Source organism: Notamacropus eugenii, chromosome 2, assembly GCF_028372415.1.
Source record: "Notamacropus eugenii isolate mMacEug1 chromosome 2, mMacEug1.pri_v2, whole genome shotgun sequence".
NCBI lineage: Eukaryota > Metazoa > Chordata > Mammalia > Diprotodontia > Macropodidae > Notamacropus > Notamacropus eugenii.
In genome coordinates, this window is record NC_092873.1 from 256,630,006 (window position 1) to 256,642,799 (window position 12,794).

A 12,794-nucleotide genomic window follows, 5' to 3' on the forward strand; every position below is an offset into this window, starting at 1 on the left:
AAATATTTTTTTAAAACTGGACATTTGACATAATTATCAGTCATAGAAGAGGTGATAAGTAAAAGCAACAGAATATACTCAGTATTTGCTACATAACAATTTAATTTTTAAGAACTGGGCTAATATAACGTCCCATATGAATATAAAAGATTACATCACCAAGCTCTTCCAAACTTTGTTGAACAAATATGTGATTCTTTTTTTCAATTGTCTGTTTTTATTTATTTCTGATAAATATTTTATTTTTTCTCAATTACATGTAAAGATAAGTTTCCAAGTTTATATTTAATAAGATTTTGAATTTCAAATTTTTTTCTCCTTTCCCCCTCCCCAAAATGACAAGCAATGTGATACAAGTCATACATGTGGCATTATGTAAACATATTTCCACATTATTCATGCTGTGAAAAAAGCAATGGAACAAAAGAGAAAAGCCACCAAAAAAATAAAGTATGTTTTGATCTACATTCAGACTCCATGGTTATTTCTCTGGACATGAATAGCATTTTCCTTTGTGAGACTTTTGGAATTATCCTGGATTCACTGTACTACTGAGAAGAGCTAAGCCAATCACAGTTGCTATAACTGAGTAAAATGTTCTGGTTCTGTTGATTTCACTAAGCATCAGGTGACTTAAGTCTTTCCTGGTTTTTCTGAAATCTACATGCTCATCATTTTTTTTCACAATAGCATTCCATGAAATTCCTATACTACAACTTATTCAACCTTCCCCAATTGATGGGTATTACCTCACTTTCTAATTCTTTGCCACCACTAAAAGAACTGCTATAAATATTTTTGTACATGTGGGTCCTTTTCCCTTTTTATGATCTTTTTGGAATACAGACCTAGTAACTGTATTGCTGGATTAAAAGGTATGCATAGTCTGATTGCTCTTTAGGCATAGCTCCAAATTTTTCTCCAGGATGGTTGGAACAGTTTGCAACACCCAAAGTGCACCAGTGTCCCAATTTCCCCACATGTTCTCCAATATTTATCATTTTCCTTTTCTATCATATTAGCCAATCTGATAAGTGTGAGGTGGTACCTCAGAGTTGTTTTAATTTGTATTTCTTTGAACAATAATGATTTAGGACATCTGTATGTCTACAGATAGCTTTTATTTCTTCATCTGAAAAGTACCTATTCATATCCATTGACCTTTTATCAACTGAGGAATGACTTGTATGCTTATAAATTTGACTCAATTCTCTGTATATTTGAGAATAAGACCTTTATCAGAAACACTGGCTGTAAAAAAAGGTTTCCCAGCTTTCTGCTTCCCTTCTAATCTTGGATGCAGTGGCTTTGTTTGCACAGAACCTTTTCTCCTAGTTTGGATATAGTATTTAAATCTTACATCGAAATCATGTATACATTTTGACCTTAATTTGGTATACAGTGTAAGATATTGGTCTATGCCTAGTTTCTGTCATACTGTTTTCCAGTTTTCCCAGCAGTTTTTGTTAAATAATGAATTTTTATCCTAGAAACTGGAGTCTTTGGATTTATCAAACAGTAGATTACTATAACCATTTACTACTATGCCTTGTGTACCTATATTTATAGTTTCTGCCTTACTATATTCCAGTTCTCGCAGCCGTTTTTGTCAAATAGTGAATTCTTATTCTAGAAGCTGGAGTCTTACAGTTTATCAAACAGTAGACTACTATAATCACTACTGTATCTTGTGTACCTATTTATTTAAATATTTTATTTCCTCTACTCAATCTTAATTTATATTTTTGTAAATACCCATTTCACTTAGATTAGCTTATAGTTGGGCAAAATAGCTCCTAATTATTGCTTTAATTTCCTGTTCAGTGGTGACAATTCATCCTTTTCATTTTTCACACTGGTAATTTGCTTTTCTTCTTTCTTTTAATCAAATTAACCAAAATCTATTTTATTGGGTTTTTTCATAAAAACAACTTTTAATTTTCTCAGTTCAAAAGTTTTCTTACTTTCAATTTTGCTTAATCTATCCTTTGATTTTCAGAATTTCTAATTGGTTGAGGATTTTTTAAATTTTTTCCTTTTCTAGCTTTTAAAATTACATTCCCAATTCACTGATTTACTTTATTTTATTCATGTAAGCATTTAGAGATATAAAATTTCCCCTAAATACTGCTTTAGCTGCATCCCATAAATTTTAATATGTTGTCTCATCACTGTCATTGTCATTTTCTTTGATGAAATTATTGATTGCTTCTATTGTTTATTTTTTACACACTCATTCTTTAAGACTAACTTACTTTCTAATTAATTTTTTATCTATCTTCCCATGACCTTTAATTACATGTAATTTTTATTGCATCATGATCTGAAAAGGATGCATTTAACATTTCTGCCTTTCTGCATTTGATTGTGAGGTTGTGTACCCCAATATATAGGCAATTTATATTAAATATTCCCTTCTATCTTTATTCAATTCTCTCCATAACTCTATCATATCTAATTTTTCTAGAATTCTATTCACCTCCTTAATTTATTTCTTATTTGTTTTGTGGTTAGATTTATCTAGTTCTGAGAGGGGGAGGTTGAAGTCCCTCCACTAATATAGTTTTGCTTTCTATTTCTTCCTTTAATGCACTTAACTTTTCTTTTAAGCATTTGGATGCTACACTAATTCATTGTTGCTGGGGCTGTGAGCTAATCCAACTATTCTGGAGAGCAATTTGGAACTATGCCCAAAGCACTACAAAAATGTGCATACCCTTTGACCCAGCAATATTGCTTCCAGGACTGTATCCCAAAGAGATCATAAAAATGGGAAAGGGCCCCACATGTACAAAAATATTTATAGCAGCTCTCTTTGCGATGGCCAAGAACTCAAAATCGAGGGGATGCCCATTAACTGGGGAATGGTCGAACAAGTTATGGTACATGGATATACTGAAATACTATTGTGCTATAAGAAATGATGAACAGGAAAACTTCAGAGAGGCCTGGAAGAACTTACATGAACTGATGTTGTGTGAAAGGAGCAAAACCAGATCACTGTACACAGTAACAACAACAGTGTACAAGGAATTTTTTTGATAGACTTAGCCCTTCACAGCAATGCAAGGACCTAAAACATTCCTAAATGACTCTTGAGGCAGAATGTCTTTCACATCCAGAGAATAAACTATGGAATTGGATTGCAGGATGAAGCAGATTATTTTCTCTTGTGTTTTGTTTCATTTTGTTTGGGTTTTTCTCATGGTTTCTCCCATTCATTTTAATTCATATATGCGACATGGCTAATGTGAAAATGTGATTAAAAAGAATGTATGAGTAGAACCCATATAAGATTGCATGCTTCCTTGGAGAGGGAGGGGGAAAGGTGGGAGAAAATCTAAGACTTAAGGAAGGGATTGTAGAAAATCGAAAACAAATAAATTAATAAAAAAGAATCTGAATGCTATTCCACTTGCTGCATATATGTTTAATATTGATAATACTTTATCGTCTATGGAAGCAAGATGCAGTTTCTTTCCTACTCTCTTTTAATTAGATGTATTTTGCTTTTGCTTTGTCTGAAATCAGGAGTGCTACTCCTGCTTTTTTTTATTTTTTACTTCAGCTGAACTATAATATATTTTGTTTCAGACCCTTACATTTACTCTGTGTGTATCTCTCTGCTTCAAATGTGTTTCTTGTAAACAATAAATTGTAGGGTTCCATTTTAATGGTAAATTCATCCCATTCACATTCACAGTTGTGATTACTGTGTATTTCCCTCCATCCTATTTTTCTTCTTTTTTATACTTTTCTCTCTACCATCACCCCATCCCTCCTCACAAGTGTTTTGCTTTTGACCACAATCTTCCCCAATATGTCCTACCTTCTATCACATCTCCCCTCCTTTCTCTTTCCTCTTCTACTTCCCTATAGGGTAAGACATATTTCTCTAACCAACTGAGTGTCTGTGAGAGAGAATACCCTTTCAGAACCAAATCCAGTAAGAGTAAGATTCAGACAATGCTCACTGACTCTTCTTTCCCTTTATTTTAATAGGTCCATCATGCTTCTTTGTATGATGTAATTTACTCCATTCTACCTCCCCTTTTCCTCTTCTTCAAATACAATCCTTTCCTTACCTCTTACATTTTTTTTATCATCACATCAAAGTCTTATACCCACATCCTCTAAATATACCCCATCTAACTGCCATAACAGAGATACAGTTCTTAAGTTCCCCACATAGGGATGCAAACAGTTTAACCTTATTGAATACCATGGATTTTTTTCTTTCCTTTTTACCTTTTTATATTTCTCTTGAGTCTAGGAATTAAAGATCAAATTTTCTGCTCAGCTCCGGTCTTTTCACCAGAAAGTCCCCTATTTCACTGAATATCCTTTTCTTTTCCCTGAAAGATTATGCTCAATTTGGCTGGGGAGCTGATTTTTAGTTGTAATCCAAGCTCTTTTGCCTTCTAGAATATCATATTCCAAGCTCTCTGATCCTTTAATGTAGAAGTTGCTATCCTGTGTAATCTTGATTGTGGTTCCTTGATATTTTAACTTTTTCTTTCTGGCTGCCTGCACTATTTTCTCCTTGACCTGCCAGTTTTGGAATTTGGCCACAATATTCCTTGGAGTTTTTATTTTGGAATCTTTTTCAAGAGGTGATCAGGGGATTCTTTCAATCTCTATTTCTAGGATATCAGAGCAGTTTTCCTTGATAATTTCTTGAAAGATAATGATCCTTTCCAGGATCTTTTTTTGATCTTGGCTCTTAGGTAATCCAATAATTTTTAAATTATATCTCCTGGATCAATTTTAGCCATTTTCTAATGAGGTATTTTACATTTACTTTTTTGTTTCATTCTTTTGATATTGTTTGACTGATTCTTAATGTCTTAGAGTTCTTAGCTTCCACTTGCCCAATCCTAATTTTTGAGGAATTATTTTCTTCAGTTAGCTTTTGTAACTCCTTTTCCATTTGGCCAATTGTACCTTTAAAGGAGTTGTTTTCTTCAGTCAATTTTTGTGCTTCCTTTTCCAAGCTATTGGCTCTTTTTTCATAATTTTCTTGCATAACTCTCATTTCTTTTCCCAATTTCTGTTCTACCTCTCTTAGTTGATTTTTAAAATCCTTTTTGAGTTCTTCTACTAGGACTTTTTGAGCTTGACATCAATTCACATTCCCATTTGAGGCTTAATATGTAACCTTTTGACATTGTTGTCCTCTTCTGAGTTTGTATTTTGATCTTCCCTGTTTCCTTTCATTAGGGCTCTTTCTGTGTTTTGCTCACTGTTAAAAGTTGAGCTCTACATCTGGGGTACAGAGGACACTGTCCCAAACTTCATGCACTGGGGGCCAGAGGCCTGGTCACCGACTTTCTGCATCAGGGCCTCTGTGTCTGATGCTAGTCCACTAGCCTCATCGCACCTGTTGTGTCCTGAGTTATGAGCCTGACAGTTTGCCTTCTGTACTGAGGCTAGAGGCCTCACAGCTGACCTGCTGAGCCAGAATCACAGGGCCTTGGTTGCTGATCTGTGCTGTGTCTAAGAGCCTCTCCCTGGTTTGCCTGCACTGGGTTACCCTTTTACCCAAGTGAGACAGACTTTTCCTCAATTTCTTCTAAGCTATCTTGGGCTGGAAAATTGTTTCACTTCTTTTTATGGATTCTGTCACTCCTTAAGTCTTTTAGAGGCTTGATTTAACAGTTTCCTAAGAAAACTGGGGAGAGCTCAAGCAGCTTCCTATCTTCTCTCTGCCATATTGGTTCCGCCCCCTGCCAAGGTAATTCTTAAACTTTTATCCATAACTTTGTTCTCAGGTATCTGTTTCTGCTCAAACTGAAAACTATTAACTCTACTTTCTTAAGAGAAATAGAAATATTTCAAATAATTAACAAAAATACAGTTTTTTAAAAATAATTTAATGTGACAGAAAATAGTAGCATTTCCTGGGAAATTTAGCACAGATACTCAAGAATATGAGCTTAAGAAAATTGAAAACTCTTCTGGATTATTTAAGTGTCTAGAGTATATTTTTATCAATGGAAAGGGACTGCAAATTCTTTGACGTACAAAACTCCCAGGTGAGAAAACTCCATTGCCCAATTCAATGCAGGCCTTTCTCTGAAACTTAACAGAGCAACACAGATCACCAAGAGGTTGTGAACTGACAGGTCACCCAGTTGGTATACGTTAAAACCTAGCCTGGTTTCAAGGACCCCTTTTTTTCCATTCTACCATACGTCTCTCTGGATATATTCTTTTTCCCATTTTACCTCTTAGAAGAACAAACATATGCCACCCAGAAATGATGCCTAGTGACTGGAGAATATTTGAAGGTTCTAGACATGCTTTGTGACTCTGTTACCCTGAAGAAAATAGTAATCTTCCCTTTAATTTTTAGGGTGGTACATATTAATCTGTATTTACTGGCAAGTAAAGTGAAGTCTATTTTCTACACAATTAGTGAGCTTTCATATTTAATCTACTCCCAAAGAAATTTTCCTAAAGTTACAGGCCCTGGGACAACAATTTTAATTTTATGGATATAATAGAAAGCAAGGGAATTGCAAAAGCTTCTTTGCAGTTCAATCTCTGAAAGGAAAGATTCAACTACTTTAAAAAAGGTCTTTGAAAACACAGAATAGATGTAAAGAAAACAAGAAGCAGATTTAGGGTCATCAGTAACTGTAATACCATGTGGCACTTCCTCCCCTTTTGGCTTCTGATTATTCATCTAGACAAAATATGAATTGCAAACCAATAAAAAAGATGGTGAGCTAACTACAGTGAGTGAAGTGTAAACTGACCCTTAATTATTCATTAACAGCAATTTAGTATACTAGAACCTAGTTATAATGCTGTCCTCGGGGTCCATGTCATAGAACCCCCTTAAACATGAAAACACTATTTATAACAAGGTCTTTTTGGTACTTCATTTTTACTCAAGTTTCTTTGGACTGAGTTTAAGACTAACCATTTTAATTGTGAATTCTATTTCATAGCAAATATTACTCTGTCAGTGTTCAACTCATTTTTATAAATGTTAATGTTATCATGGTCAGTCTATTGTTTGGATGTCAAAACTAACCTTTTCAATTAGTTTGTGCTTCACAATAATCCTAATAACTATCTTATTACAGAAAATTATAGTTTAAGTAGAAAAAGTTAAAACAAAGATAATTATTAAATAACTGATATTTCAATAAGTATTTATTTATTTTTTTATTTATTTTTTTATTAATTTTTAACATTTTCACACAATTTTGGGTTACAAATTTTCTCCCCTTTTATCCCCTCCCCCCCCCAAACCCGAGCTTTTTAATTGCCCCTGTGACCTATCTGCTCTCTCCTCTATCCTCCCTCCCTGCCCTTGTCTCCGTCTTCTCTTTTGTCCTGTAGGACCAGATAGCTTTCTTGACCCCTTAACCTGTATTTCTTGTTACCCAGTGGTAAGAACATTACATTTGGTCCTAACACTTTGAGTTCCAACCTCCTTAGCTCCCTCCCTCTCCACCCCTTCCCCTTGAAAGACAGGCAATTCAATATAGGCCATATCTGTTTAGTTTTGCAAATGATTTCCATACTAGTTGTGTTGTATAGGACTAACTATATTTCCCTCCATCCTATCCTGTCCCCCTTTACTTCTATTTTCTTACGGTCCTTTCCCTCCCCATGAGTGTCGACCTCGTATTGCATTCTCCTCCCCATGCCCTCCCCTCCATCCTCCCCCCCACCCTGCTTGTGCCCCTGTCTCCCACTCTCCTGTATTATGAGATAGGTTTTCCTATCAAAATGAGTGTGCATTATATTCTTTCCTTTAGTGGAATGTGATGAGAGTAGACGTCATGTTTTTCTCTTGCCTCCCCTCTTTATCCCACCACTAATAAGTCTTTTGCTTGCCCTTTTATGAGAGATAATTTGCCCCATATAACTTCTCCCTTTCTCCTCCCAATATTTCTCTCTCACTGCTTGATTTCATTTTTTTTAATATATGATCCCATCCTCTTCAATTCACTCTGTGCACTCTGTCTGTGTGTATGTGTGCGTGTGTGCATGTGTGTGTGTGTGTGTACTCCCACCCAGTGCCCAGATGCTGAAATGTTTCAAGAGTTACAAATATTGTCTTTCCATGTAGGAATGTAAACAGTTCAACTTTAGTAAGTCCCTTATGATTTCTCTTTGCTGTTCACCTTTTCATGGTTCTCTTCATTCTTGTGTTAGAAAGTCAAATTTTCTTTCCAGCTCTGGTCTTTTCATCAGGAAAATTTGAAAGTCTTCTATTTCATTGAAAGACCATTTTTTCTCCTGAAGTATTATACTCAGTTTTGCTGGGTAGGTGATTCTTGGCTTCAGTCCTAGTTCCTTTGACTTCTGGAATATCCTATTCCATTCCCTTCTATCCCTCAATGTAGAGGGTGCCAGATCTTGTGCTATCCTGATTGTATTTCCACAATACTTGAATTGTTTCTTTCTAGCTGCTTGCAATATTTTCTCTTTCACCTGGGAATTCTGGAATTTGGCCACAATGCTCCTAGGAGTTTCTCTTTTTGGATCTCTTTCATGCGGTGTTCTGTGGATTCCTTGAATATTTATTTTGCCTTCTGGTTCTAGAATCTCAGGGCAGTTTTCCTTGATAATTTCATGGAAGATGATGTCTAGGCTCTTCTTTTGATCATGGTTTTCAGGTAGTCCCAGAATTTTTACATTGTCTCTCCTGATTCTATTTTCCAGGTCAGTTGTTTTTCCAATAAGATATTTCACATTATCTTCCATTTTTCGAATCTGCGTGGTATGTTCTGAGATATCTGTCTTTCTCGAAAAGTCCTTAGCGTCCATCCGTACCATTCCAGTTTTGAAAGATCTATTTTCTTCAGTGAGCTTTTGAATCTCCTTTTCCATTTCGTTAATTCTGCTTTTGAAAGCATTCTTCTCCTCATTGGCCCCTTGCACCTCCCTTGCAAGCTGAGTTAGGCTAGTTCTCAAGGTGCCAATTTCTTCAAGATTTTTTTGGTTCTCCTTTAGCAGGGAGCTGATCTGCTTTTCATGCTTCTCCCTCATCCCTCTCATTTCCCTTCCCAGTCTTTCCTCCACCTCTCTAACTTGATTTTCAAAATTCCTCTTGAGCTCTTCCATGGCCCGAGCCCATTGGGTGGGCTGGGACACAGAATCCTTGATTTCTGTGTCTTTGCCTGATGGCAAGCATTGTTCCTCCCCATCAGAAAGGAAGGGAGGAAGTGTCTTTTCTCCGAGAAAGTACCCTTCAATAGTTTTATTTCTTTTCCCTTTTCTTGGCATTTTCTCCAACCAGTGGCCTGACCTCTGAATGTTCTCCTCACACCCACCTCGCCTCCTGGTCCTCCCAGCCAGCGTTTGGGGACTGAGATTCAAATGCTGCTTCCCGCCTTAGGATTTTTGGCGGGGGCAGGGCTGCTATTCAGTGTGAGAATTAAGTTCAGGTGGTCAGGGGCGGGGCCGCCTCTCAGGCACAGTTCCCTCTGGGGGTTTATGCACAGACCTTCCACAATGGATCCAGGCTCCTGCCCGTTTGGGGAGCCCCCGTCCGCAGCCGCATCTCAGCCCCCACCTCCCGGGGGGGGGCCCGAGCCATGGGGGCACCCCACTCCCCTCTCAACCCGCCAAAGAGATTCTCTCACCCACCCCCGTCAGTCACCTGTTGGTGGGGGGGTCCATGCCGCTGCTGAAGATCCCGCCTCCGGAGCCCTCTCAGATCTGTGCCTCTCGGATCGCGGCCACCGCCACTGCGCCTGCAGGTCCGGGCTGGGCTCCACGTCTGCAGCACGACAGACCTTTTGCGAGAGGTTTGCAGGTCCCTCTGTGGGTGGGGGGACCCGCGTGGCCGCTGGAGATCCCGTCCCCGTAGCCCTCTCGGATCTCCTCCCCTCAGTGTCACGGCCGCGGCAGGGCCGCACTCCGCTCCCCGTCCCGGCGCCCAGTCCACGGCGCGAAGGACCCCCCGCGAGAGGTCCGCAGGTCTGTCCGGAGCAGATATCTCCCTCGCTCCAATACTCCGTGGTCTCTGGGTGCAGAATTCGCCCTGGCTTGGTCCCCTGTAGCCGTTCTGTGGTTTGTGTGTTCGGAGCTATGTGTATGTGCGTCTTTCTACTTCGCCATCTTGGCTCCGCCCCTCAATAAGTATTTAAAACCACTTTAATATATCCAAGAAGAGTCTAATAATTCTAAGGTCTAATTCTAATAAGTCTAACCTCTATTTCTGAACAACAGTAATAGCAACAACAAACCTTTTTACAATATCCCTAACAAATTTAAGAGTAGTCACTTGCATAAGCCCATTCACCCCATTGGCAATATTTTCCACTTCTGGACAATTCTAATTGAAAGTTTTTCTTTATATCAAGCTACATACAATTTGCCTCTTTGTAACTGTCACCTCTTTATCCCAATTATGATTTCTAAGGCCAAGAAGAAAAACAAAATCTAATCCTACTTCCATGTGACAATCATTCAAATAGTTTAAAGACAACTGCTATGTATCCCTAATTTATCTTCTCAAAGCTAAGCAGGTCTCCCTCTTTTAAAAAAAATACCTGTATAAAAATATTTTTTTTTACATCACAATCACATTTTGGTATGCTATCTCCACCCCAAAACCTTCTCTCTTTTTAAAAAATAAAAAAGTCAAGAAAAGCAGGCCAATGTGTCTGCCACTTTGATGTTCTTCCTTCTATCCCCATTTCCTATTCCCTAAGAGGATCCAGGAGTGCTTCAACATTACCTAATCTGAGTTCTGCTGTTCTTCTGTCATTCACATTATTTTAGCTATTCTGGATATTGTTCTTTGTGGTTCTTTCTTTGTTTTTCATTGAGTCATACAGATTTTCCCAGATTTATGCAAATTCCTTACATTTGTCTATTACGGTATCACGATATTTCTTTATATTCATATACCATAATTTTCCAAATTTCCTCAACTATTTTGTTTCAACTTTACTTATTATTATTTAATTTTGCTACCATTTTTCAAGATTTTCCCAAAACTATTTCTGATTTTCATCTTTTGAGTCAATTTGATGTGTCCGAGGTAAGACATTGAACTTTTTTTATTTTACATGGATTTGCATGGATTTCTTTGCATGACTTGGAAAATTTTTAGTATGGTTGCTAATAGTTTATGCTTATTTGTTACACAACATAAGATGCTCCCTTCTACCAAACTGCTTTCTGGTTTTCTAAGCAGGTCTTATTAAATAAATGGGATCCCTTATCCCAGTATTTTCTCTTCTACAGTTAATTAAACATTGAGTATTATTTGTTTACTTCTATGTTTTGCTCATCTAAACAGTTCCATTGAAATATGTGGCAATTTTGGAACTAGTGCAAGATAATTTTGACGACTATTTAATAGAATATTGAGATCAGATAATGCATCTACTTCTACTTCAGCATCTACTTCTTCCATTATTTCTATTATTTTTCTACAGTTGTGTGATTATAAATCTGTGTATTTATTCCTGAATTCACCTTTTAATTTAAATGCCAAGTATTTTAAAATTATTTTGAAAGGCTTTTCTCAGTTTCTCTTAGAGTTTGTTTTACATATGTGAGTGTATATGTATATATGTGTGTGTGTATATATATGTGTATATATATATATATAGTGTGTGTGAATATGTATATATATGTGTGTGTGTACATACATATATATATATATATATATACATACAGAAAGGCTAATTATTATATGAGTCTATTTTATATCCTGCTACCTCACTGAAACCGTTGTTTCTTTTGTTTTATTGAATCTATGCAGTATGATAAGATATATAGGGATAGGGACCTCCTCTTTGTGTTATTTTCTGCTTATTGTTTAGCAGTCAGAATTTTTTGAATTATAACAAAATAATAAGAGAAGCAATCAGTCTCTTGGCTAATGTTTCCTATATTATTTTATATTTAAATTGACCTAGAAGTTTCCTACTTTATTATTTCCTAGTTCAGGTATCAAAACTATATTGAAGAAATTTAGAAATGTTTCTTCTTCCTCTATTTTGTAAACAGATTGTTTAGTAAAGATATTAATGTTCTTTAAATGTCTATTTAAATTCTCTTAAGACCCTGTATGGATCTGGTTTCTCCTCCTTCCCTACCCAAGCTCATTTACAACATGTTCACTTTTACTTCCTGGGACTGAGTTGTACAGATTCTGATTTTTATGTTAGGCAAATTTGGCTATTTTAATTTTTTGATAATGTTCATCTATTTCCTTTCCATATTTAGCATTGTTTGCATATAAAATATAAATGAAAATAACTATTTCTGATAACTTTAATCAGTTTGCACTTGCTGTTATTTTTTTCTTCTCAGGTTTGTTTGGTTTGGGTTTTTGGGTTTTTTGATAATTTAGTTTCCCTTTCTCTTTTTTAGTAAAATTGGTCACTGGATTGTCCATTTTATTGTAGTTGTATTTTTTTTCCTCAAAGAAATCTGTTCATAATTTTGTTCATCATTTCAGTAGCCATTTTCTTTTTAATTTTAAGAAAGTTTTACTTTACTTTTCAGGATTTCTATTTTTGCTTGTTTAGGAATTACACGGATACATTTGTTTTAGTTAATTTTAGTTGCACCTTAAATTCATTAGCATTCTATTTACCTAATTTATTGATTTAGATGTTGTGAGATATTAATTACTCCCTACAAACTACTTTAGCTGCGTTCTACAATGGGGTCTCATGATAATTATTTTCTTTATTATTGCTTTATTATTTCACATAATTCTTTATGATTATATATTTGTTATTTTTGTTGCTGTTGCAGCACAGTCAGTAGGTAGAGAAAGAAGTGCTGCAAGAAATGCAGAGTAA

General features: G+C 36.2%; 1 protein-coding gene and 1 pseudogene across 1 annotated transcript in view; both read right to left on the reverse strand.

Moving 5' to 3' along the window:
• The window catches only part of PRKN (parkin RBR E3 ubiquitin protein ligase), a 1,884,374-nt gene that overhangs the window by 1,779,988 nt on the left and 91,592 nt on the right, over positions 1–12,794 (reverse strand). The gene's annotated exons all lie outside the window — the stretch shown is intronic.
• Positions 1–12,794, reverse strand: part of LOC140530428 (14-3-3 protein epsilon pseudogene) — a 127,825-nt pseudogene that overhangs the window by 37,941 nt on the left and 77,090 nt on the right.